This window comes from Gymnogyps californianus, chromosome 20 (genome assembly GCF_018139145.2).
Source record: "Gymnogyps californianus isolate 813 chromosome 20, ASM1813914v2, whole genome shotgun sequence".
Taxonomy (NCBI): domain Eukaryota; kingdom Metazoa; phylum Chordata; class Aves; order Accipitriformes; family Cathartidae; genus Gymnogyps; species Gymnogyps californianus.
In genome coordinates this window covers 2,446,578-2,469,959 of record NC_059490.1, presented here as the reverse complement: position 1 = coordinate 2,469,959, position 23,382 = coordinate 2,446,578, and the positions used below count along the sequence as shown (strand labels likewise).

At 43.3% G+C, this 23,382-nt stretch overlaps 1 long non-coding RNA gene across 1 annotated transcript; it reads left to right on the top strand.

Moving 5' to 3' along the window:
• Window positions 1-223: 223 nt before the first annotated feature.
• LOC127024559 (uncharacterized) lies at window positions 224-13,853 on the top strand. Its single transcript, XR_007767568.1, has 3 exons — window positions 224-317; window positions 8,293-8,365; window positions 13,772-13,853. It is a non-coding gene; the product is annotated as an uncharacterized LOC127024559 (long non-coding RNA).
• The last annotated feature ends 9,529 nt before the right edge of the window (window positions 13,854-23,382 follow it).

Here is a 23,382-nt window from a genome sequence, read left to right as displayed (position 1 = left end):
GTGCAACAGTTTTGTCCAACAATTGAAACCATAGCAATAAACACAAACACATGAGTGTTTACAAGATCAGAGCCTTAAAAAAACCTAACGAGCAATAAATAAATTAGAACTCTAATTACCTGACTAGACTCAGATCTGGTGGAGGAAGAAACCCAATGGTTCCTGGGATTTTTCTGCTGGTCAGCTTTATGCATGGAGCCTGGTGTCTTCCGTAATAAAGCTCAGTCCCTCTAGTGCCCAAATTAATCTCTGTTGTTTCTGCTGCTCCTCTGAACTTGGCACCCTTCTGATGCATCCTCTGCCTGCAGAGAGCACAGGTAGGTGCTGGGGTCACAGAAATTGCCTCTGCCAAAGGGAATATTCAGCATTGTTTATGGATACTTGTGTCTTAATCCAGTGGAATAATGTTTGTTTATGTCCTATCTGATATGAAGAGTTATATCCTTTGTGAATTGATTCTGGTGTGTTAGCAAACAAGGAAACTTGCAAAGAAAATTCATAAGACAAAAAAAATCTTGATGTTGTGGCTAACTGGTTTTTGTTGGGGTTTTTTTTGGCCATATGCTACCAATTAAAGGTGATTTATCCTCCACCCTGCCCCAGCTTTTAGAATGTTTCATGAAAATTTGTCAGTAAAGCAAATTGGAGAATCTAGTACATATATTAGTACAAATCAGCTTCCTGTAAGTTGAGAGACTGCTTAAACAACAAAAAGATTGACAGAACAAGATTCAAACGAGTCTCTGTAAGCATACGTACAGCCTTGGAAAGGGTTATATGTAGTAAAAATCCTGTAATAAATTAGAGAAGCTGCAGACACATAAACAACACAAAGCCCTTCAGTTTGTATCACTATGTGGTTTATATAACCTTTACTATAAGTGACAGAATCCAAAATCCTTGAGCATGCTTCCAAATAACCAAGTAGATGTTTGAAAACATGGGCTAACTCTAACCACCCATGATGAAGACACTAAAGTTATGCAAGTTTTATGAAAATGAAGGGAGTATAAAGGAAACAGACCCTGTTATAAGTCACTCCTTATAGGTATCGGGAAATCCAGGTGGAAAAGAAATGTTGGAAATCGTATTTCATTAGTTCTGCTGCTCAGGCTTCTGGGTTTTCTATATAGGTCAAAGCTCTTCATAGCTGATTCTTAAATGTTTCTTTAGGCTGGATCTGAAGGGGGGGTGGGGGTGGTGCTGTCTGACCAAGACCCTTCACAGTTCAGGGGCAACCCGGCACAGAAATCTCTGCCTCAAACATGTGACCTGATTTCCAGAAGGTTTGTGAGCCCGTATGTTTTGATGGGTGCTCAGTACTTTTGGTGCCGTTCAATTTCTAAATACGGACTTGGGAAGCCTAATTTTAACCATGTACTTTTGGAAAGTGTTGGCAATAGTTTAAAGAGACTGTCTAGACCAGCACGCCTTGCTGCAGCAGATTGCTCCGAGTGATTTATATATTCCTGGTGCTCACGGTCTCTGATGCCTTTTCAGTGTCTTACAGCTGTTGCATTTATGCAGCACTCTTTATCTTGACCTTAGCCCTTGGATTTCTCAGCTATTCTACTCTCTTAACATCTGGGCCTGAAAGGTCACTAATTTACCTTATGTTTCCCTGCTGTGGGTGCCATTGGGTTGAGTGGGTACATTTTGAAAAATAACACTCTGTTGGTGGGCTGCCTTTGCGAAGGTCTTTCTCCCCTCGGCATCATTGTGTTACCTTCTCCCACTGCAGCAGCTCTAAGTCATCAAACATCTGCCCTTGAGAGCATTGGAGTGTACTTGTTGGATCCTTATGTGTTAAAGCAGCACACCAGGTATCCAGTGGGCTGATATTAAATTGCTTTTGCAGCTTGCCTGGAGAATAAGGAAGGGAGCTTTATTTGTACTAACACCCTTTTAATACATCTCAAAAGACCATAATAAACATCTCCTGGACTGTAAAAGGAAAACGTGTATCTAGAGGTTGTGGTAAATTATGAAATACTGGCATACCTAATAAAAATTCTATCTCAATCGTTTAACATTTAGTGAAATGTTAGATGATGTGAAACCAGACCTGGCTTCACTTCAAGCCCAGGTCAGTAATGTCACTTGGGGAAATTATGAGAACTTCCATTAACTTTGTATTGGCAGGTCTCCCAATCTATTTCACATCTATACATTTTTAGCACCCCATGAGCAATACAAAGTGTCATTTCTCACATCTGAGAGCCAGACAATATTGCAGAGCCTCTCTGCATACAGGAGGCTACTTCAGAAATTAACAGGTCAGATCTCTCATTGATTTTAATAAAGAGCTGTTTGTGGCAAATTTCTTGATTATAGAAACTGATGACTGCTTTGGGCTTCCTGTCAAAGCCAGCACAGCAGGACAGAGGTTTAAAGCGTGGGAAAAAAGCATGAGAGTATTAAATCAAACAGATTTTAGACATCTAGGACCAAATTCAGACTCAGTTTTGAAGTTGCTGAGACTCTGGTTTACCACATTACCCCTGAATTGGGAGCCTCAGACAGAACCAAGATAGTTAAAATGCTTTGGGAGGGGGACACTCGCAGAACTTTTAAGCTAGTATCTCAGATACTCTCTTTTTCCTATTTCCCCATAAAAAACCCTTTTCCTCCTGCCCATTCCCCTTTCCAAACTCGCAGACAGACGACTTGTTTTGGAACTTTAACCAGTTTGTCTGGAAAGGACTTTCCATTAGAGCCTGAGAATTGGAGCAGACTTTAAAGTGGCTGGTAGTATTTTCAGAACAGAGGTATTTGGCAAGTCTTTAACGTCATGCTTGCCTGGAACTGCTCTCCTCTTTAATTAACTCAGTAAAAATCCTCTGGTTACTTCATTTTATTTGCTTAAACCACTACAGAAAAATAAATGCATACAAAAGCGATTAATAAATCCATAGAAATGTACTGTTGTTTACTGCGATGCAGCAGAGTGCCAAGTTCCCTGTACATAATTCAAGCCCCTGGCAACAAAGGCATTTCTGAAAGTCCCCTGTTTTGACACAGACACAAAGGTGGAGTACCCTCCGAGTGAAACACAGACTGTGGTTTTCAGCTCGTCTTCTCGAGGAAGCCTTGAGGTGGGTATTAATAATTTAAGTTCAAAGCAGCGTCCAGGATTTCTCAGGCTCTACGCACATACAGCCTCCTGGGATGTATATACTACAGAGCCTGACCCGTGACTGCTGCGCTGGGAATACAAGTCCCTGCAGCCCGAGGTGCGAAGCTGCAGCTGAGCTTTTAACTCTGAAGGCCCCGGTGCTCCAGCCAAAACGGTTACAGCCGCACAAAAGATAATGACAGTGACCATTTCCGTACAGGCAGGTTTTCACCCCTACGTCTCAATAAGCAAGTGATCCATGACTACATCAATCGTATTTAAATGCGACTGAGTGCTGACTGATGCCAAAGAACTGTTTAGAAAAATCCTGCCCATTGCAGCAGCCCCTTTGTGGCTGCGGAGCAGAGCGGGGGCAGCGGCGGCACCTCCCAGCCCTGCCGTGCTGTTCAGGAGGCCCAGAACGCACAAAGAGGGAAATATTTCCTTAGTTCGCTAAACTGATGTTCTGGCATTTAGCTTTAAGTATCTTCTATTTCCCTCAGTATCTGACCTTTCCCTTTCTCATATGGCTATTGCTCTGCTCTGCTAGCAAAAAAGCAACAAGCAGCCATTATCAGCCTCATCTCGCCAGTCCCGGCCATTAGCGTTAATCATCTCCTCCTCCAGCCCTCCTCTCTCCTGGTCCAGCTCCCCTGCATCTTCTCTTAGCGACGAACAGTCGGCACACGATGGGAGCATACACGCGGTGAAATAAGCAATGATACAGCAACACTGTGATAAAAGGCCAGTCATTTCCAGCTGCTAGTGTGACTGTACTTCTCTCTGGCAGGATGCAAAAGAGCCAGGATTAAAACAGGAGGCCTAGTGCCGTAGATCATCTTGCTGTAATTTCCCCCAGGACTGATGTGACGACTGCGGCGAGATGCACTAGTGGTGGCACATTAGCACTGCCACAGGCTTCCATCTCGCAGAACATTTCTAATGCTGGCCATTTATCCAGCGGTGCACGCGGGGGATGCACACCGCTGCTCCATCAGCGAGGGGAGGCATGCCTAGGCCAGCCGGCACTCAGGACTGGAAATGACGGCAGTGCCGTGATGGAGTGGGCTTAGTGGTGCGTGAAGAGTTCACTTAAAAATGGACAGAAAAAGGAGAGGGGGAGGAAAAGGGGAAGAGAAAAGACGCTAAGCTGAAGGTAGCAGATAAGAGGGGTGATAAGACAGGGAAGGAAGTTGAATCTAAGTATAGAAAGGCATGCACCGGGAATGTAAATGAGGGGCTGGACTGGATAGAAAACCAACGGGGCTTTATCTGGAGATGGATAAAAGGGAGATTAAAACAAAAGTTCAAAGGTAAATGTGTGTTGTAGAAAAATAGGGAGAGAAGACAGTGCTCTGACATACCAACTTTGCCCTCAGCAATGTGAATTTTCCATGTTGTCCTGGCCAAGAAAAGGAGAGGAGCAAAGATGGGGGGTAGTAACAGGGCTGGAAATGACAAAGAAGAATGGGTGTGAGAGCAGCAATGGAAAACAGGCGGGGACAGCACTGTTGGAAAGCAAAGGCAATTTTGTCTTGTAACCGTGCACTCACTCAAGCTTGACAGAGAAAGAAGAGGAAAAATACATTCCTGTTATAAAAATTCATACGTACGTAAATCACGCAGCAAACTTCATGGCGTGTGGTTCAGCGTGCCCCGGCTCGGCTGCCAGCTCTCCTGCAGGCTTCTCACTAAGCTTGGGCTAGTTGTTTCTGCCTCTCTGTAAACCGTGGCTGATGCTGCTTGACTCCCAGCCTTTGCCTCTCTTACCTTTGGGGATGGTCACCTCTTGGGGCTATGTTGCTGCATCCGTAGGTAACGTGCAAATAATCCCTCTGTATTGGCAGTGTCATGAAGGTAGGTTAAGATCGGAGATGGCAATGGTGCTTTGTGTAAGTCTGGCCCCCGTCCACCGAAGCTAAGATGGCTTTTGTACTTCTAAATGTAATTTTACCACTGCATAACGTGTCACAGATAGGAAGCTTTCTTGGGAGATGAGGTAATGAACTCATGTGGGAGCTAATGAAGGTCATCATGAGAGAGCAGTAAGAATAATGCCTACCACTGGGAGACTTCTCATACGGAGCCCTCAGACTTCAGCACTTTCCAGTCTAAATAAGATGTATACTTCCCTGACCTTGTCTTTTCCAATGTAAACGCAGAGCAGGATGTACTTAGAATTAAGATAAATAAGGCCTTACCCAAATAAAACACTAGTCTGCAGAAACAAATCTCCTCCAAGGAAGAGGGTGAGTGGAAGCAGAAACTGATGCTACTCTACTGGAAAAACCTTAAAAGCTATAGAGATGAGGGCAATGTAATATCTGGTGCGGAGCACAGTAGTAGTAAAGGCAACTTAAGGTGCAAGATGCTATTGCACCTCTTAACTAAACTCTTGTGAGTTTTACTAAGTTATGGAAGAAATAGCTTTTAATTTCTCTACCCAAACTTTATTTTTAAGGGTACTGTGGGTGATTTTTTTTTTTTCCCTAGATGTACAGTAGACAAGTACAGCTAATCTTTGGGGGAATAGATGTAAAACCACAACATTCTGAAAAAAATTACTAGAAACCTGCATCAATTGACACAAAGTGGAAGAGAGAGGGAGGTTACTTCACCCGCGCTAATATTCCCAGTTCAGCTTCTTGCAACTACAGCCCTTCTGTACCTGATGGCAGGGAGGTGGGCGGTCAGGTGAGAAGACCTGTTTCTACTCTCAGCCAACACAGTGTGAGGAGGTCAATGTGCTTCTCCGAGCTGTCCTGTGCAGCACGGCCCTGGGGTTAGGGCTGCCTGCACTGCGCTGCCGGCACAAGGCTGGAGGAAGGATCACGGCTGAGCCTCGTGTTTTCAACACGACATCCTAGTGAGGAAGCTGAGAGGCAGCTAGGAACCGGGGGAAGCAAGGGGAAATGATTTGTATTACAAATAACGACGTGAAAAGGGGTGGAGGAGCCCTGTCAAAATGTAAATGTGCAATTTGCATAATTGGGCAGCCAGGATTAAACGAAGCACAGAGAAGGATAAGGACTACATGAAGGGACAGAGAAGGGAAATGAGAGCAGCACAGAGAGAAAACACTGAAGACAGATACGAAATCTGAGATAAGCAAGAGCAAAAGGAGAAGTTGGAACACTCAAAGGCAGCGAAAGGAGCGGGAGCTGAGAGGAGCAGTGGTGTGTGTTACTAATCCAGGGTGTATCCGAGCTAGCTAGGAAGTGTGCAAATGAATTTTTAAAGGAGCTTGAAATCAAAGGGGAGTGTCAGCTGGGCATTAAACATCCCCTTTAGTGGTGACCTTGAGAGCCCGGACCACCGCTACCTAACAACCAAACACAGCACTCCTGAACGGTTCCTTCAAATCTCATCCATAATTAATTTTGCCTTTGATGAATGGGTCACTCTCCACCAGGATATTTGTCAGCTGTCAGAATCACCCAAGTGGTGGCCTCTGACAGCCTTCTTGCTGTCTCCTGCCTGGGGGCAAGCATGGCAGCGGTGTTTGCTGACTGTCTCCACTCAGCTTTTCCCGGGAGCTGTGCTTACTGTGGCTGGCCGGACCCAGCAAGATGCTTACGCTGCTCAGTAGTGACCAACTTTGCAAGCACCCAGTCATCCAATCTCCCCTCGGTGCCAAAATTCCTCCTCAATTCATGCCAGGTCAAGGGGCCTTCCAGCACTCCATGCAACCACCCTGCAGCACTTCTTACCCAGCTCCTAAAGCTCCCATGGACTTGCTTCTCTCTGGCTTGTCTGTACACAGAGAAGATGGTCGTGGCCAAGCCAAGTTCAGAGCCACATTCTACACAAAGCCATATGTAGAGGCAAAAATGTAATACTCCTTTTAAGACTTGTTTTGTGCTAATCCCTAAGGGCAGGAATTGCATTGTACTTGCTACTGTGCAAATGTAAAACATAAAGAGCGTTTGCTGCCCCAGAAAGCTTGTGTCTGATGAGAAAGAGAGAGAGGGAGTGAACCCAGGCAGGGGAGCGTGAAGAACCAGACAGGATGGGGCTGCGATATGGCAGTCTGGTGGAGGTACCTACTCTTTAACTGCAAGGGGAGTCTCTGCTAGATTCTGACAGCTGGGTGTTTTATTAACATGACATAGAATATGAATATTGTTTTATTTTCCTTATTGCCAGAACAGAACTTGCTCAAGTGACTCTCAGCTCAGAGAAATGCAGGAGCAAGGAAAGATGGTGGTGGATATAAGTGTTCAGAGAGAGATTTGTTTGCTCACGCATTGTGCCAAAAATGCGAAGGAGTCTTTCTCTTAAATGCATCCCTGGTTGGTTCGTTCCCTAACACCCTAAATTCGGATTCAGCAAAAATAAACCTGCTGTTTGACAGCTCTTTAAAGGGTGATGGGAAGAGAAGATGGGTGAGGGAACCGCTTTTTTTTTTTTTTTTTTTAAAACCTTAAAAATATGGGGTACAGATCAGTTCTGCTTGTACTAGAAGTGTTACAGCATCCTCACTAAGAGCTATGAGTAAACTCAATGAGTGAAACCTTCCAGGTGGGACGTGGGGACAATTTGCCCTTACTTAATGTTGTCTCTGCAGTTACTTTCCAGCAGGTCAATGCTTCACCTGGGTGATTACAGCTCCCAGCGTCTGACCTTGTCTCATCGTCTGGGGTTTCTGTCCCCACACTTTTCCCCTGGGCCCCAGTAATTCAGCCAAACCACTCACATTTTAATCCTTCAACAGGGTATCTCAGGAAATGCACTTATTCAGCTCTCCCAGTGTATCTGAAGGGAGAAGCTGGGTGAAAGTTTAATAAGGGAAAATGTGAGTCCAGCCACAGAAGTGAAATTAAGTGTTAACAAAAAACAACAACACAAAGCTTTACACACTCAGGTTGTAAATCTCTTTCTATCGCAGTTACTCAAGTCTCTTATTTTATGTAGTGTCACATTTGACTTATTCTCCAGCTATCGCAGAATGTTTCAGACACAGCAGGAACTGAAGTTCTAATAAAACAGTAATAATAAAAAAAAAACCAGACAGGCCTTCAACAACGACTAGTGAGAAGCAGAGCATGAGGGGGAGGGAAGGGGAGATTAGAGTGGAGAAAGGGGAGAAGAGGAGAAAACGCAACCCTGTCCAACTTGGGTATCCTTTATGGAACACTTGCTTTTTTGCCTTATTCCTTTTCTTTTTTTGTCTACAGGCAGACTGTATGGCCGGTTAAGTAAAGCAAGTGGAGAGCTTGAGGTTGCAGATCTATAAATCTAAAAGAGCAGGTATTCCTGAATTTTATGTCACTTTACTACTCATGATTCTTCTAAGTATATCATCTCACTCGATTTTGAAAATACTGTCTTCTGTCACAGTTTAATTAATCTTGTACTCTCAGGGATTGTAGTTTTGATTGTCTAAAATGTACACTACTGTGCTTGGAAATGATTTTAGGGGTTCTTATATTGCCACTGTCTCTTGATTTTTACATCATCGTTTATTACATAAATAAAAGTCCAGTCTTGGCTTTCCCTAAATTTTGGTTGGTCATTTTCTCTGCAATGTCTTTAATTTATCTCCATTGCTATAGCACTCCTAAGCTCTGGAAAGGTCAACTTGGCTCCTCAGGAGCATCCAGCTCTTTAGAGGAACAAAATTCTTCTACTGAAATGCTACAGGAGTATGGTGAGCTGTTGAGGCAATAGCAGTCATCCCAGTGTCTTCCACATACTGACAAAATGGGGCGTTCTACTATATTCTTACTAGCAAGGTTTCTTGGCTTTTCTTCAAAATAAAATTGGGTAGAAGAATCTTTCCTACTCTGGGGAAAAATGATAAATCAGCCAACAAATTTCCTCTTGTCACAGCTTTATTATTGTACAACCTTAGTCTAGCTAGGCTACCAAAAACAGAGCCTCATTTACATCTCACTGTTGGAGAATCAGTCCTGGAAAACCATAGCTCTTTACACGGAAAGCAATGTCTGAAGTGTTTCTGAAAGAGCTTCCTGGCAAAATGCAACATCTGACACTGCCTATGAGGGTTTAATAACGAAAATGAAAAAAAAATACAGAATAATTCATGCTGTTTGACCCAATCCTCTTCATCTTTGTAATACAGATCTTCAGCATCTTTTGCAGCTTCACAGTGTAGACTGGGATGCGTGCAGTGCTTAAAATAGCTATTAACTTTCATTTGTATAATGAACACAGCATATCCTCCCCAAACTTGCAACTTACTCTATGAATACAGAACTAATTTTCTGAGACTCAACCTAGGTAAATTAATTTCATATCAATCTTAAAAATCAGTCTTTAAAGAAAAATGAATTCTCAGTAATTACAGCGAGAAAGAGAGATTTCATACTCTCAAAACTGAAGTCAAAACTTTCTAAAATCAAGGCAATAGCCAGCAAAATGACAGGGCTGATTTGTGAAAACTATGTTGAACAGCTCATTGTGAAAGGATGTGATTCGTATACTATATATTATACTATAGACTTTTAAAACTATTTTTCAAAACCCTGAAGGCTAATGTCTTTTTTTATTATTATTTAAAAGCTGAGATTACTGAACAGCCACTTGTCTTCAGCTGCTGACACTCTAGAAATACTGTTGGACAACAAAGATTTGGGGTAAGAGTAGATCATATCCTACTCCACAAAGCCAAGAACTCATTGAGACTCAATGCTTCTTTTTCAGTTAAAAATATCAGAATGACTAAATTAAGCTGTTAAACAAAAGCAACAAATTACAATTATAACAGGATCGAAAACAGACTGGATAAGAACTCGTGCTGCTCCTGAATTCATGGCAATATAAGAAATACATTGGCCAGTCGCAATCTTTCGTCCTCAGCAAATGTGTGCGCTGTGATTCTTCTGATGGAGATCACTGCAGTGAGGGGATTCAGCCTGCTGAATTGTAATGTCCTGGTCCTGCCCATGCCTATTCATACGCTTAAAATTTTGCTTCTGATTAATAACATAGATTCAAATGGGACTACTCATGGCACTCAAGTTAAACAGATGTACATTTGCTTTTACCATAACCTAGTTTTTTTATGGTTGGTACTACATACCATGCAGCATATAACAGCTTCTTAAATGCAATACTGGGCGGAGGAGGAGGAGGAGGTACATTTTTCCCCTCCAGCTATGGCTCTGTGTCCAAGCTGTACTGGAGGAGAACCACAAATGCTGTTTAGCCCATTGAGAGGCACTATACAGCAGAGCCGTGATGCCTCCCCTTTTGAGCCACAATTTATGCCGGTGGCTAAGGGCACGACAGAGCGCAGAAGGGTGGGCAGAGAGTCCCATGGTCATGGAAATGCTGTCCCTGAAGCCGAGGTTGCTTGCGAAGCATCTGGAGAGCAGCTCGTAGCCTGTTGTGCGGAAAGGCCTGCGTAAGCAGTGTTGCCCAGCTGCTCTGTGTTAAACCCGAGGCCTGAAGACAGTTGCACCCTCTCTTTTTTGAGCTGTACCCGTGAATATGGCATCCATTGGAAATACCAAGCCCAGTGACAATCATATTTCGCACTCCTGCCATTTGTACTTCCCTTTACGTTAATATCTTAATAATAAATAAGGGAACAAGGCTTTCTGCTAAAATCCTAACGTTTGTTCAACAATGCTATAAATATGGCTGTAACCTCTGAGCCTGCGAACTTGCTTAAAGACCAGAGGAGTTATCAAAGGAACCCCTGTACTCTGTTTTTCTGTTTTGAACTATTTAGTTGAAAAGAGGTCCCCACACTCAGCTGCCAGAATACCATCAGTGTAACCCAAGCGAAAACAAAAGAAGAAAAGTCTTGGTGGGAGTTCAATGAAGCCGATAAGATATCGAGACCCCATATGTTTAAGCATGGAGACAAATGCTGCACATATTAAATACCAACGTGGGAAGAAAAGAAGAGAAATCACTGAAATCTAAGTGTGTAAAATGTGAAAAGCAGAAAGGAAAACTGCAAAATCAATACAAAGGGAAATGAAAAAAGAATTGAGGATAAACCAAAAGCAAACAGAAAACAACAAGGAAAAAAAAAACCCTCCAACCATCAACAAATTGGGATCTTGACAAGATAACATTGTCAGGCTAGCGAGTCATGTTCTGATTTTACAGCTGAAATAATAAAGCCCCATTAAGTGAAGATGTTCAAAAAAGGTATTTACTACTTGAAGTGTGTCTAGGATTTCCAGACTCTGGTTTGGTGTGGCATTCCCAGAGAAATTCAGCGTGTGTAGTACCGGCCAACGGTTTGTAACGAAGCTGGGAGGACTGCTGCAGGGCTGGGACGTGGCTCTACAGCAGCTCTGTGAAAGGGACCTTCGAAAGCTGGTCCTTGATCAACCCACCGTCATAATTTTCTAAGGTGTGCTGTAAAAGACTATATAGAGAAAGGATGGGGGAATGAGGAGCAGCACGAATGCAGGCTCCTGAGTATGACTTAGGGCAGTAGGCTTTCACGGTGTTACTGTGAAAGAGGTGAGGTAAAAAGTGCTTTATCTGCCATTACTGGAGGCAGCTAGGTCTGAAAGCAGTGTGTTTTGTATTACCACCCACGCTGTGGGGAGGTTGTTCTTTGAGAGCCTCACTGGATCATTGCATACTTTTTCAAAAAAACACCTACAGAAATGATTCAAATAAGGGCTAAAATATGGCCGCTCCCGCAGGACAGCGTTTGTTTGCTCAAGGTATAACAAATAGGATGTAGCAGTTTCCGCAGAGGTGCCACAGTGCCAAGGGGAAGGGGAAAGTCTTGGCTACGCACAGTGCATCCCCATGGTGCTATAGCTGGCCTATTCTTGATATCTCCGTGATACCATTTTTTCACTATCTGATGGTCCATATTTGTTTATTATGAAGTTACTGCTGCTATTATTTGAGACAGACTACAGAAGTAACGGTCACAAGCAAGAATCTCTGCTTGCACAGTGCCCAGCAGGGGAACACAAAGATTATGCCCACCTCAAGAGGTTCATGATCCCGTCTGTCTGGTGTTGAAGAGATCTGGCCAACCCTTAGAGCTGAAACTTGCTGTTTTCCTTTATTAGCTTAACTGTGCCCTGTACAAGCGATAACCCTCCCTATCCTGTTTTCCTCCCCTTCCCCCTTCAATAATCCATGGCAGTTGTGTTTTAACTAGGAGATTTTTTTCTGAGAAATTACAAATAAATTTCAGTCTGGGGGGAAAAAAAGGATTTAAAAAAAATACAAATAATAATGTTTTTAAAAGCTGCATTGGAAACTGGAAGAACTGTAATTATAGCAAGTGGCATGGAGAACAGGAGAAAATGTCAAATCAAGAGATTAAATTTTAAATGGCAAGAACACACTGACAGGAAAAGGAGAAGATGAAAATAAGGTGCATCAGATCAGTAAAACCATAAAACAGCTTCTGCCTAACCAAACTCTTCCTTCAATGGACCCTGATGCTGCTTATTTATTTAATTATTTGGTGTTTTGCCTCATTTGACAGTAGGTTACAGGCCTGGAAGTTTTATGGCTAGAAGGTCTCTGCCTGGAAAGCGACAGGAAAGAGGCAGGAAGAATACAAAGAAATAATGAATAACTGGATACGCATGAGAAAATGACTGGAGCAAAAAGGCACAGTGATTATGGCTAGCGATGCTTAAAGATGATGTTTTAAACTTGCCTTGGTGATCTGGATGCCTATTAAAATTCCCATAATTTGTATCCAAATTCTCTAGCCGACTTTGGAAACCTCAGCTCACCGTAGCATTTAGTGCCCGAGGCAGCATGTCCTCAGACCACAGCAGCCTTGGCTCACAACTGCTGTTGTGAGCGGTATTGAGGCACTTTGCAAACAGGGAAATTAATTCCATCCTCGTTTCCATGGACGGTCTGAGTGAAGAACAAATGACCGGAGTAATTTGCACACCACTATTCATGACGCGTGTCAGAACCAGCGCCAGAAAATGGATCACAAATCTCCTGATGTGGCTCTTGATCTGGATTCTACAGTCCTGCTAAAATTAAAGGCAAAGGGGACCTTGCAATTGAATTCAGGAGGAGCGGTCTCAGGCTTTTTATAAGGATTCAGTGAAACAAGAGAGAGGTTATTCTCTGGAAAGCACCGAGTGCTGTCAGCATGAGGTTCCTGCACTGTGCAGCACTCCATCCCAGAGCTGGGAAGAGGGTGATCAGGACCGGATTTGAAGTTTATTAAAATGGCGGGGATTTCTTCTTTGACTTTGCTGGGTTGGTCTTCAGTGCGCTAAAAGAATTGCTACGTAAACAAGATGTGTACGGAGATCACGGAAATGATGAACAAAAGACAGGATATTATAGACCAGCTTCTCTGCTGAAATGCAGTGTCTGAACTCAGCCTTTTCTCATGAATGAATAATGAAGTGGCCATGTTTTATTAGCTTTACTTAAAATTGTCTACTAGTTGAACAACCTTTTGAGCCTTTTAACACTTCTGCAATTTGCTGCAGCAATGATTTCTTTTCTTTTTGTTCTTTTCAAGACACAGTAGCTAATCTGATCTTGGTGTTTCAGTAATTGTCTCAGTTAATGTGTATGAGGAATAATTCCATTCTGTGAAATGAATACTAGGTGAATATTTAACTCATTTGTATGAGTTGTTGGCTACACGAAGAACTTATGGGGTAGGCGCATGCATTAATGGCTAAGCTGTTGATTTATTAAGTAATTTTTTTTCCTTAGCTTTGTTTGCCCACTACCCATTTCTGTGACCAGATCTGACAGTAGGGAACTTCAGAGTCAGGAGGAGCTCATCAGCTCACAAAGGGGCTTCACGCATATGGTAAGTCTTGTGCTGGTAAACCCAGTTGGACTGGCAGCTTAATCAAAAGATACATTGTTCTGTCACCACCACAGCTTTGTGTGAGCCCAACAGCTTCTTCTGCTAAAAAGAGTAGCACATTCACTAATGATACTGGCATGTTTCTTATTTAGTCTTTAGGGGCTTTACCTAAGCAGACCCAGTGCCTCACTGGGAACTTCGCCTGCAGTACGACCGTAACGCTCATTGCAGGCAGAAATGATTTCTGAAATAAGGATGTTTTTAGTAAAACTCCAAGTTGACCAACGCTGACGCAAATCACTTGCCTGCAATGGCATTTGTTCCGGCACTGTTGCAACCCTGACTCTTTGGGGCAGAGCAGAGTTTACAACCACCTGAAAAAAATGGTTAGAATTGTTATTTAAAGCCAAGCAGTGTTACAGTTTTATTGTAAATATCAGGAGGGAATGTTACTTGCAAGGCTGTGCTTTGATTTTTCTTCGTCTCCTGAAGCAACACATTCACAGAAGAATTCACAGCCCTCTCAAATTACATATTACAACGATGACTTATTCCACAATCCATTTGGAGCATAGCTGAAAAGTGTATTTAATATTGCTGCTGTTGTTTCTATCTTTTTCCGTATAAAGTTAGTGCTTGATTTTATGTGTCATCCTCAGCTAGTATATATTTGCATAGCTCTGTTGACATCAATAGTGCTATATTGATTTATACTGCTTGTGTCTGCCTCATTATTATTTTTATTTTTTGTTCGAGGAGCTTGGTGTGTTTTCAAATTCATGGAAGATAAAAAGGGATTGCCTTCTCAGAACAAAATACATACAGTGTCTACATACAGTGTCTGCTGATGGGATATTTTAGATTGGGGCAAGTAAACAGGTAAGCGAGACGTATCAGTGAAGTTCTGTAAATACTGGGGCTGCTCGTATACCATCTGCAGAATATATCAGATATGTCGGCTGGGATTTTGAAAGGCGCCTTAGATTTCCAGCTATCACTAGTAGTTAGGAGGATTTGGTGTCCCATGAAACAAGGCTGCCAGTCATGATTTATTGTTTACAAACCAACAAACTTGCTTTTCCAGAGATGACTGAAGTCTCCATCTCTCGAGACTAAAGCATAAAGTCCAGAGGTCAGGAACAAGATGGAAGAGGGCACAGGTAGAAGTGGGGAAGGAGCGGCCAAAAATGAAATAAACACCCAAGAGATGGGTAGCCAGGAAAATATGTTCATTCCTCTCTGGAGGGAATATTCTAAAGACATGAAGGAGACGCTGCTGCATCACTGTACAAGCAGCAGCCATACCGCATCTTGCAGGACTGTGAGAAAATGCCTCCACGCCTTATCTCACACATTTGCTCATGAGCAGGCCCTTGGGTCTGAGTGCAGGAAGAGGTGAAAAATGGCTGGAAATATACAATACAAATCACAGAGGGAAGGATTTTACTACCCTTTACATCTACAGAATACGCCAAACCTGCTGAGGATGATCAAAATCCTTTGCCTGAATCTCAGGGCGCTCATGTAAAGAGAAGCTCTTCCTAGGCACTTTCACAGATCTATGATCATGTATTCACTGTTATAGAGATTCTACTATGAGTAAGATAACCCCACCTTATCTACTGTCACCTTTCAGATGAAATCCCGATGTGTCACTACCCTATCCAGCCTGGAAAGGACTATCCTCCTCCCAGATCTCTTCACAGGTAAGCACACTGGGCAGGGGTCTTTCTCCGTCCCCACCGTGCTGTACTCTGCACAGGAACCTTTAAGCTACTTCCCAAGTTCAGTGCATGAAGTGTTAAAGGGAGAGAAATTGCAGACTTCTTCCCCCTCTGCTTTCAGAGGCTTTCCATCAATTTTCCTTCTCCCTTTTTCTTCTCTCTGCACTGCACTTCAGATGGAAGCATCTGGATCGAAGAGAATTATCTCTTAACAACAACTTGGGTTGTAGTACATTTCAAAGACTCAGGTTTTATTAGTCACAGAAGACCTTGTAAAAGTTTGCTTGGGATCATTTTTAACAGCAACCAATAATCCTTCCCCCATCAGCCAATGAAAACCAACCCAAGCCTCCCCCCAACTCCTGCACAGATGTGTCTTACAGAAATACAGCTATTTTGGAGAAGCAGAAGTGACATTTTCACCAAGCCGGAGTTTTTATCCACAATAGCTTACACTAATATGGACCTAATTTCCTTCTGAAAGCTACCTGAACACTAAGCACGCTTGATGCTCAGTTGGCCTAATACCGTTTGGAGTGGCCAATAATTGCATTTGACTTCATTGTACCTTTCTGTCCTCAGTCTACTTAAGGCCAGAGGAGACCCAGTTATGCTGTAAGCTCAGACTCTGCTCCTGCATGTGCCATGTCCGATGACTGTTTGCATAAAAGCATATTAATACAATATTTTAAATAGCAAGCCCGGAAAATTCTCTCGCCCCTTCCATCTGCAGCAGCTGAAAAAACAGGTAGATTAAAAAGCAGCATTCCCTGCACTGTTAGCTGCTTTAGTATCCAGTGTCACGTTCAGTCTGCTAAACCAAAAGTTACCTCCAGCAGTTTGTTAGTAATAAGGAAAGATAATATATGGGGAAAGAGAGGCAGAGGATGACAAATTGATTCCAGGGATGTGGTGTCCCATAATTCTCATAAAACTAAAATGAAAGCTGAGCACATTCAACAGCTTTAAAAATCAAGACGCTCCTGTAAGTGCCTAAGTGCAGATGTAGGAACTTCAGGTAGTCGGGTATGAAGATTTGGACCAGTTAGCCCAATTCTGCTCTCTGCAGGTTAACTTCAATAGAAAACTTTATTGTTTTCATCAGTAGAATTACACTGATAAATGCAAGTAAACTACAGGATGTCTCCTAATCCATTTCTGACAAATAAAGATACTGTAGCTGCCCTACTCTAGTGCCAACAAAAAAATAGTGGAAAGGTATGAACTTCAGAAATGTAAACCTGAGCTGTCATTAAAAATCAATTTTCATGATAAATTTAATTCACATTTCAGAGAGAGCTGTGTAATATCAATAAAAATGCTTTAATAATTGCTGTGCTGGCACACAGTACAGTGTAAGACATAAAGAGATATAAATTTTTTGTAATTTAGAAAATGTGGAACTAAACACTGTTTTTTAAAAGAAACTCTTTCTCCGGGAGAAAAATGAATGTTGGAGGAGGATGTAATTTATTAGGAATTCCACTCCACCCCCATTTATAAAGACTGCTCTGAAATTAAAACTTTGAGAGATCAGGTTTCTAATTTATTCGTAGAGTTAAAGGCCAGAAAGGACCAGGATCAGGTAGTCTGACCTCCTGGATGACCCAGGCTATTAAATTTCACATAGTTCTTCCTATATCATAACTTGTGTTGGGCTAAAACATAGTTTCTCTTAAACATTGATTTAAAATGCTGGAAAAACACATTATTGTGTTTCTTTCACGTGCTTTTTGGTGAAGGCGGGAGAGAAGGAAAAATTTAAATCGATTGGATCGCTGTGACATACCAGCAGAACTGGTATAGCACGCAATAGCGCAATCTGAACTCGGCATCACTGAAATATAAACAGTTGGTCTTTTCTGGTAATAAAAGCTGACTGATTTTCAGGGCAGATACGTATGCTACCTCTTTAGCAATATGCTTTTGTGAACCGTTTTCAAAGGGACCAAAGGACAGGTACATGCTTCTAAATCTCTTAGTCACACTTGAAAATCCCATTCTCAGACTGAAAGAACAGCTGAGAGCTAAATGCTGAATTTCCTGAAGTCAATAGTAGTTTCCTCATTTACATGTAATTGAGGTCAGAATTTCACCCTAGAAGATCAGTAAACTTTTTGTGATGCTAACTGAAGAACTGTAATAATATTTGCAGTTTGTGCTTTGCTTCCACAGCGGATATAATTAATTACCTTTTACTCCTCTCTTTTTTTCTTAAATCTTGTTCTTGGTGTCCCTTATATTTGTTCCTCCACCAACATGAATATTTGTGATTCTTCCAAATCTCATGTAGTCTCCAAATTTCATTAATGCAGTATTTATTGGATATTTTAGATATCAGATATTCAGTAAAACGGGACTGCAGCATCAAACCCTCCAGGATCCTCCATCCACAATGACACAAACTCTGATATTGCCATTTATCACCATGCTTTACAGTTTCACAATCAATACAGCATTTGTTCTGTCCACATAATTTGGAATCATGTTTTCAAATGAAGCTTCCTGACACCCAGTGCCATCTGCTTTACTCGCTGTATGTGCGAATGCTGCCATTCACCAACGTTCATGCTGTGGGATAAGGAACCTCAGGCAATCAGAAGCACAGGTTTAGTCAGCTTCCACCAGGGTGTGTGTTAACAAATCCCAAGGAACTAGCAGGATCCAAAAGCTCTTGAGTTTGCCTGGCCATACATGACAAACATGCACAGCTTTATTGCTCACGAGTCCCCTGTTCTCCAGGGACCAAGTTTTCCCCTGCTGAAAATTAGCATAGATCCACGTGAGTCAATAGATCAAGACTCTGAAGTTCTTGTCTCCTTGCTGCTCTGATTTTTTTTTTTCCCTGAGAAAATTACTCATATTTTTACTTCATAATTTTATTATAACCAATTAGGAAAATGAGAAACGCAGATAAATTCATTTTCCATCTTTTCTGGGAAAACTTGTACTTCTGCTGATGCCATCCAGCTTTTTTTTTCAATTCTCAGATTTCGTGATCTCTAAGCTATTGTTAAGAAATAGCTATCAATTACACAATGATTTCCACCAGCTACAAAAATCCAAACTTCAACATTTCTGGGCCAGCTAATCTACCAACATTTTCATGTACGCCATGATCGCCTGCTATTGATAAGGACGGTTACAGCATTGTTCTTAAACACAAGAGATAAAACACAAGAGATGTGGAAGACAGGTTCAGATGTGTGCCTGCCTTGACCATTACTGTCAGGAGGATGCAGATGCTGGCAGATTGGATCAGACTGGTGGTCCATCTAGTTCAGTCTCCTGTCTCCTGCTCTGTTTTAGGTCTGAGGCATTAAAATGTACATCTCCTTCAGCTACTTTGTAGTCAATATTATGGTTACTCTGAAAGTTCTCATTATTCTCGACCTCAGAGCTGCCTTGTGGCAGTGAGTTCCACCGATTGGGTTAGTTGGTTCATTTGTGAAAGGAATGATTGTCTCTTCTCTGTATATTTTCTCTTGATGTTGTTCTGGAAACCCGTCTTCTGCTGGGTTTCAACTAACTACTTTTAGTACTGCCTTTATCATTATTCTTGAACTATTTCTTTTTTTAAAGGTCATGGGTTTCTATTTTTCCTTGTTGGTTCACTTTGGGCTCTTCCTTAACTGTTTCTGTTTCAAACCACCTTCTAGGAAAACACCTCTTAAAACAACCAGTCCAGCTCTTAGCTATGAAGCCAGACAATCTTCTCCGATAAGCAATGCAATTTGTATAAGCAATGCAATTTGGAGAAAATTGTTTTAGTTTTATGGAACTGTTTTAAATTCCTCTGCCATCCACACAATCGCCCTGGCTTTTATTTTGTATTAGAATTTTGGTTCTCATTATTTTCTATTCTTATAAATGCACTGTATGAGCAGGGTTGAAACAATAACAAAAAGGCTCTTTTTCCCATTTCTCTTGGTTTTTTGCACTCCCAGATCAAACTCCTTCTAAAATAAAAATAATAGTCTGCAAGATAGACATTCTGCTATTTTAAACTACCCATCTCCTAAAAAGATGCTAACCCCAGAAAGACACATTTGCCTCTGCTGAGCACCTTACATGGACTAAAGTCTTAAAAATTCCATCTTTAAAGCTTAATGCCAAAACACAGTGCAAATTACTCTTGCTAGAAGCAAGGTTCTTGCCATTTCCTCAAGCAACGAATTACCTTCTGATTTTCAAGCTATTTCAAAATATGCTTTTCAGATAGGTATGCCAGGGGCTAGTCCTAAGAAAATCCCTTTTACTGTTTTTACAGTTGCAAATTTTATTTTGCTCCAATGCCTAATGGTGATATGGAAATTGCAATTGTTGCTTTTGGTCTGTGTTAACCTTTCTCTCTTCATTATTTAGGGACAGAAAGCTTTTGGTATCTGTCTCAAATCAGAAGATACAGGTCTGTTAGTACATGTTCAAGAAGTACCCTTTCTGTGGGTGTTAATAACTAAGAGTATCCATTTGAGTACACTAGTCATTAACCTCAAAAACAGCGACTCGGCAAGGTACCAGAGCATACTAGTGCCTATAAGGAAAAAGAAAGGAAAAAAAAAAAAAGCGCGCTATTTTTTCACACCAGATGCCAGGCAAGATGTATTTCTAGAGGAAAAGCTAACAGGCAGCCTAAGAACAAATGTGCATGGAGGTCTGTGGTATCCTTTCCGGTAAGATGACTTGAAATACTCAGCTGGAGGCAAGAACACACTGGGGAGAGAACTTCCTGAGTATCTGTCTGAGGTTTTCTGTAACGGTAAGGCCTACCTGCCCTCCCTCCCAAATCAATTAAGGTTGGTGGAAACGCTCCTGCTGGATCGTACCCAGAAAAGGGATAATTCGCCTGTATTGTACCCAAGAAGGTGACCAGTGATTTCTAATGCTTGATATAAATATTACGCAGAAGAAAAATGTTTTGCAATGGAGGATGAGTTAGATGGATGGGTTTTAATCTTATTTTTTCAGTAGCCATGCAAATCTAGGGATTTGTTTCTACAAAGAATGTAAAATAAATCACATATCATTTCTGTTTTCCACATACGTGCATTCAAGAAGAAAACAGACTGAGCAGACTTTCAGCCATGCAATGAATGTCTGCAGAAACGTATCCGACTACAGGTCTCTTAAGTCACTTTAATGGTGATGGATGTGCAGGAAACTATAATCAATTACATTGCCCTGAAAATTACATAGTTATTTTCCAAAAAACCCAACAGGTTACAGTTGTTTGATACAGTACAGCTTAATATTTCTCAGAAGACAGAGACCTTGTAATATTTGAGCTTGCCTGTACACACAAATTGTATCACTTCAACAATACTTGTACAGCTTCTTCCGTATAGTCAGATTATATAGATCTGGCAGGCAGTTATAAGTGAGACAAAGAACCTGAAGCAAGATAGAGAAATGCATTTGTTAAACAGAAAAAAATCTGAACAGGGAGATCTAAGGTCAGATCTAGGAGGTGATGTTCTCTAGCTCGGTATCTGAGAATGTTTAAAAACTAGCCATGTGCCTCTGCAATGAGCAGTGGCCTTCTGTAAGGTACACGCTCTCACACTATCAGATTACCGACAGCTTTGTGCTTCCTCCTCTTCTGGTTCGCACCCATGCGCACCAGCTTAAAAGTCACTGCATGCTGTCCAGGAGATGTGGTGTGGAAAGAGGTGGCAAAGATGTCACTTGCCTTCTGGATAGAGAGGGTGTATCTGATTCCCACTATTTCATATAATCACTTAATACTCATAGAAAATATATTAAGACTTACTTCATTGGTGGCCTAAGTGTTAGGGTACAGAGTAAACAACATATTATACAGTCAAGCAGAGCAACATCCCCTGAGAGTCACAGCAGCCTAGAGGGAGATTATTGGAAAAATACACACCGACGCTCTCAGCCTGTGTTCATTCCCCTTGCTGTGGCCCTTCTTGGTATCTCAATGGAGAAATGATTAGCAGTTACAGGAGGCAGCAAGAGGCAGATTTGGTTCTTGTAGAGATGGAGAATTAAAAGATTTCCCTTTCTCTTCCCCCCGCCCCACCTCCCCCAACATATTTCAAACTATGCAATAGCCTGATCATCTGGCAGACAGAGGAAAACTAATGCTGCGCTTCCAGAGCCCCTCTTCTCAGTCATGAATGTTAAGAGTCCACAGGTCCAGTTCTCTTCCCCGCCTTGTTCCTTGCTCCTCCTCTATCCTTCTTCCTTCCTAGCAAATCTCCTAATCCTCCCAGGCCTCTGCTCCTCATGCTTTCCCCGCCAAGCCAGACCGAACATTTTCACACACCCTTCTCCTTCCATGCCTGTTCCCTCAGCTGCTTCCCCTGGGCAGGAAACAGAAGCACCAGGTGAGAAGGGCAACCATAAGAACAAGCTCAAGAAGTAAATTTGTTAGTTCCACAGTCCTTTTGGTCTTGAGGTGACATTGGCAATATGCCCTAACATGGCCCCTCCACACACCTGCAGTGGGAGACCTGAAGAGGGGAAACAAGAAAGCCGAGGGCAAGGAAGGCAAATGGCCACACACCACCTGGGAAGGGCAGAGTGAAGGGCAGGTGAGCTGCAGGTGGTCAAATCCCATCTGAGCAGCCTGTGGCTGTGGGAAGCCCCGGTTCGTTTTGTCTGTGGACCCACCACCTGTGTGGTGGCAGCCATGTTGGGGTGTCGTCCTGGCAGCGGCCACAGCCATGGTCTGCCAGGGCAGAGGTGTGCAGGTTCCCCTCGCGGGACATCAGGAGGAGGATGAAAGCCCACTGCGTCCCTGGGCAGAAGGCAGGCCTGGACACACAAGGCTGAGCAGGGGCAGGCACAGCACCCAGCAGCAGCCGAGGTGGTGAGCCACAACCACCTGAGGTAACTGCAGGCCGCGAGGGAAGGAGACCGGGCAGGAGGAGAAGCGCTGGACACGACGGGCAGAGAGGGGATGGGGGAAGACGGGACGGCCAAAACTGAGGAGAAAGTTGACGGGACGAGGAGGGGAGGCTGCGGGTGAGAAGGGCGTGAGGCAGGCGAGGGCAGCGGGACCGGGCGGGCGGGAAGCGAGCAGCGCCCGCGGGAGCGGCGTTGAGGCGGGTGGGGGGTAGCGCGGGCCGCTCGCCCACCCGCCGCCGAATGCGCAGGCCCTGCGCGCATGCCCGCAACTTATTTCGCGCGGCCGGGGCGCCGCATTTCACGCGGCGGGGAGCGGGCGGGGCGGCGGCGGCAGCAGCGGCAGCCACGTGACCGGCGCGGGCGCGGGGCCGGGCGGCCGCTGGGGGCCAGCACCGCCATCCGCCCCGCGCCGGCTGCGCGGCCGCTGGGGCTCGGCGGCGGCTGCCCTCCGCCAGGCCGGGGGGGGGACCGGCCGGCTGCAGCCTCCTCCCCCGCGGTGGGGGAGAGGGGCGAGGGAGGCAGCGTCGGGAGCGGAAAGCACACACCGGTGCCGTCCCCACTGGAGCGTATTTGAGCCTCAGCACCACCTCTGTATTTTTTATTGTTATTATTGTTGTTGCCGTTTTTGGGGAGGGGGGCAGCCTCCTCTCCGCTCGGATCTATTGTCACCACCACCAGCACCCCCCCCCCCCTCGCCACAATTAATCCGATGAATTTGCCATGATTGATCCGTATTAATAGCTGGGGTGGGTGGGCGTGTTTCGGGGCTTTTTTTTTTCTTCCCTTTTTTTCTTCTTTTATTGTTTGGTTTTGTTTTTGGAGGGGCCGGGCTGGGATCCGATCTCCACTCCAGAGTCCATCCCTGGTCGGTGCCTGAGAAAATTGCATCTGGATGCATCGTTATTATTATTATT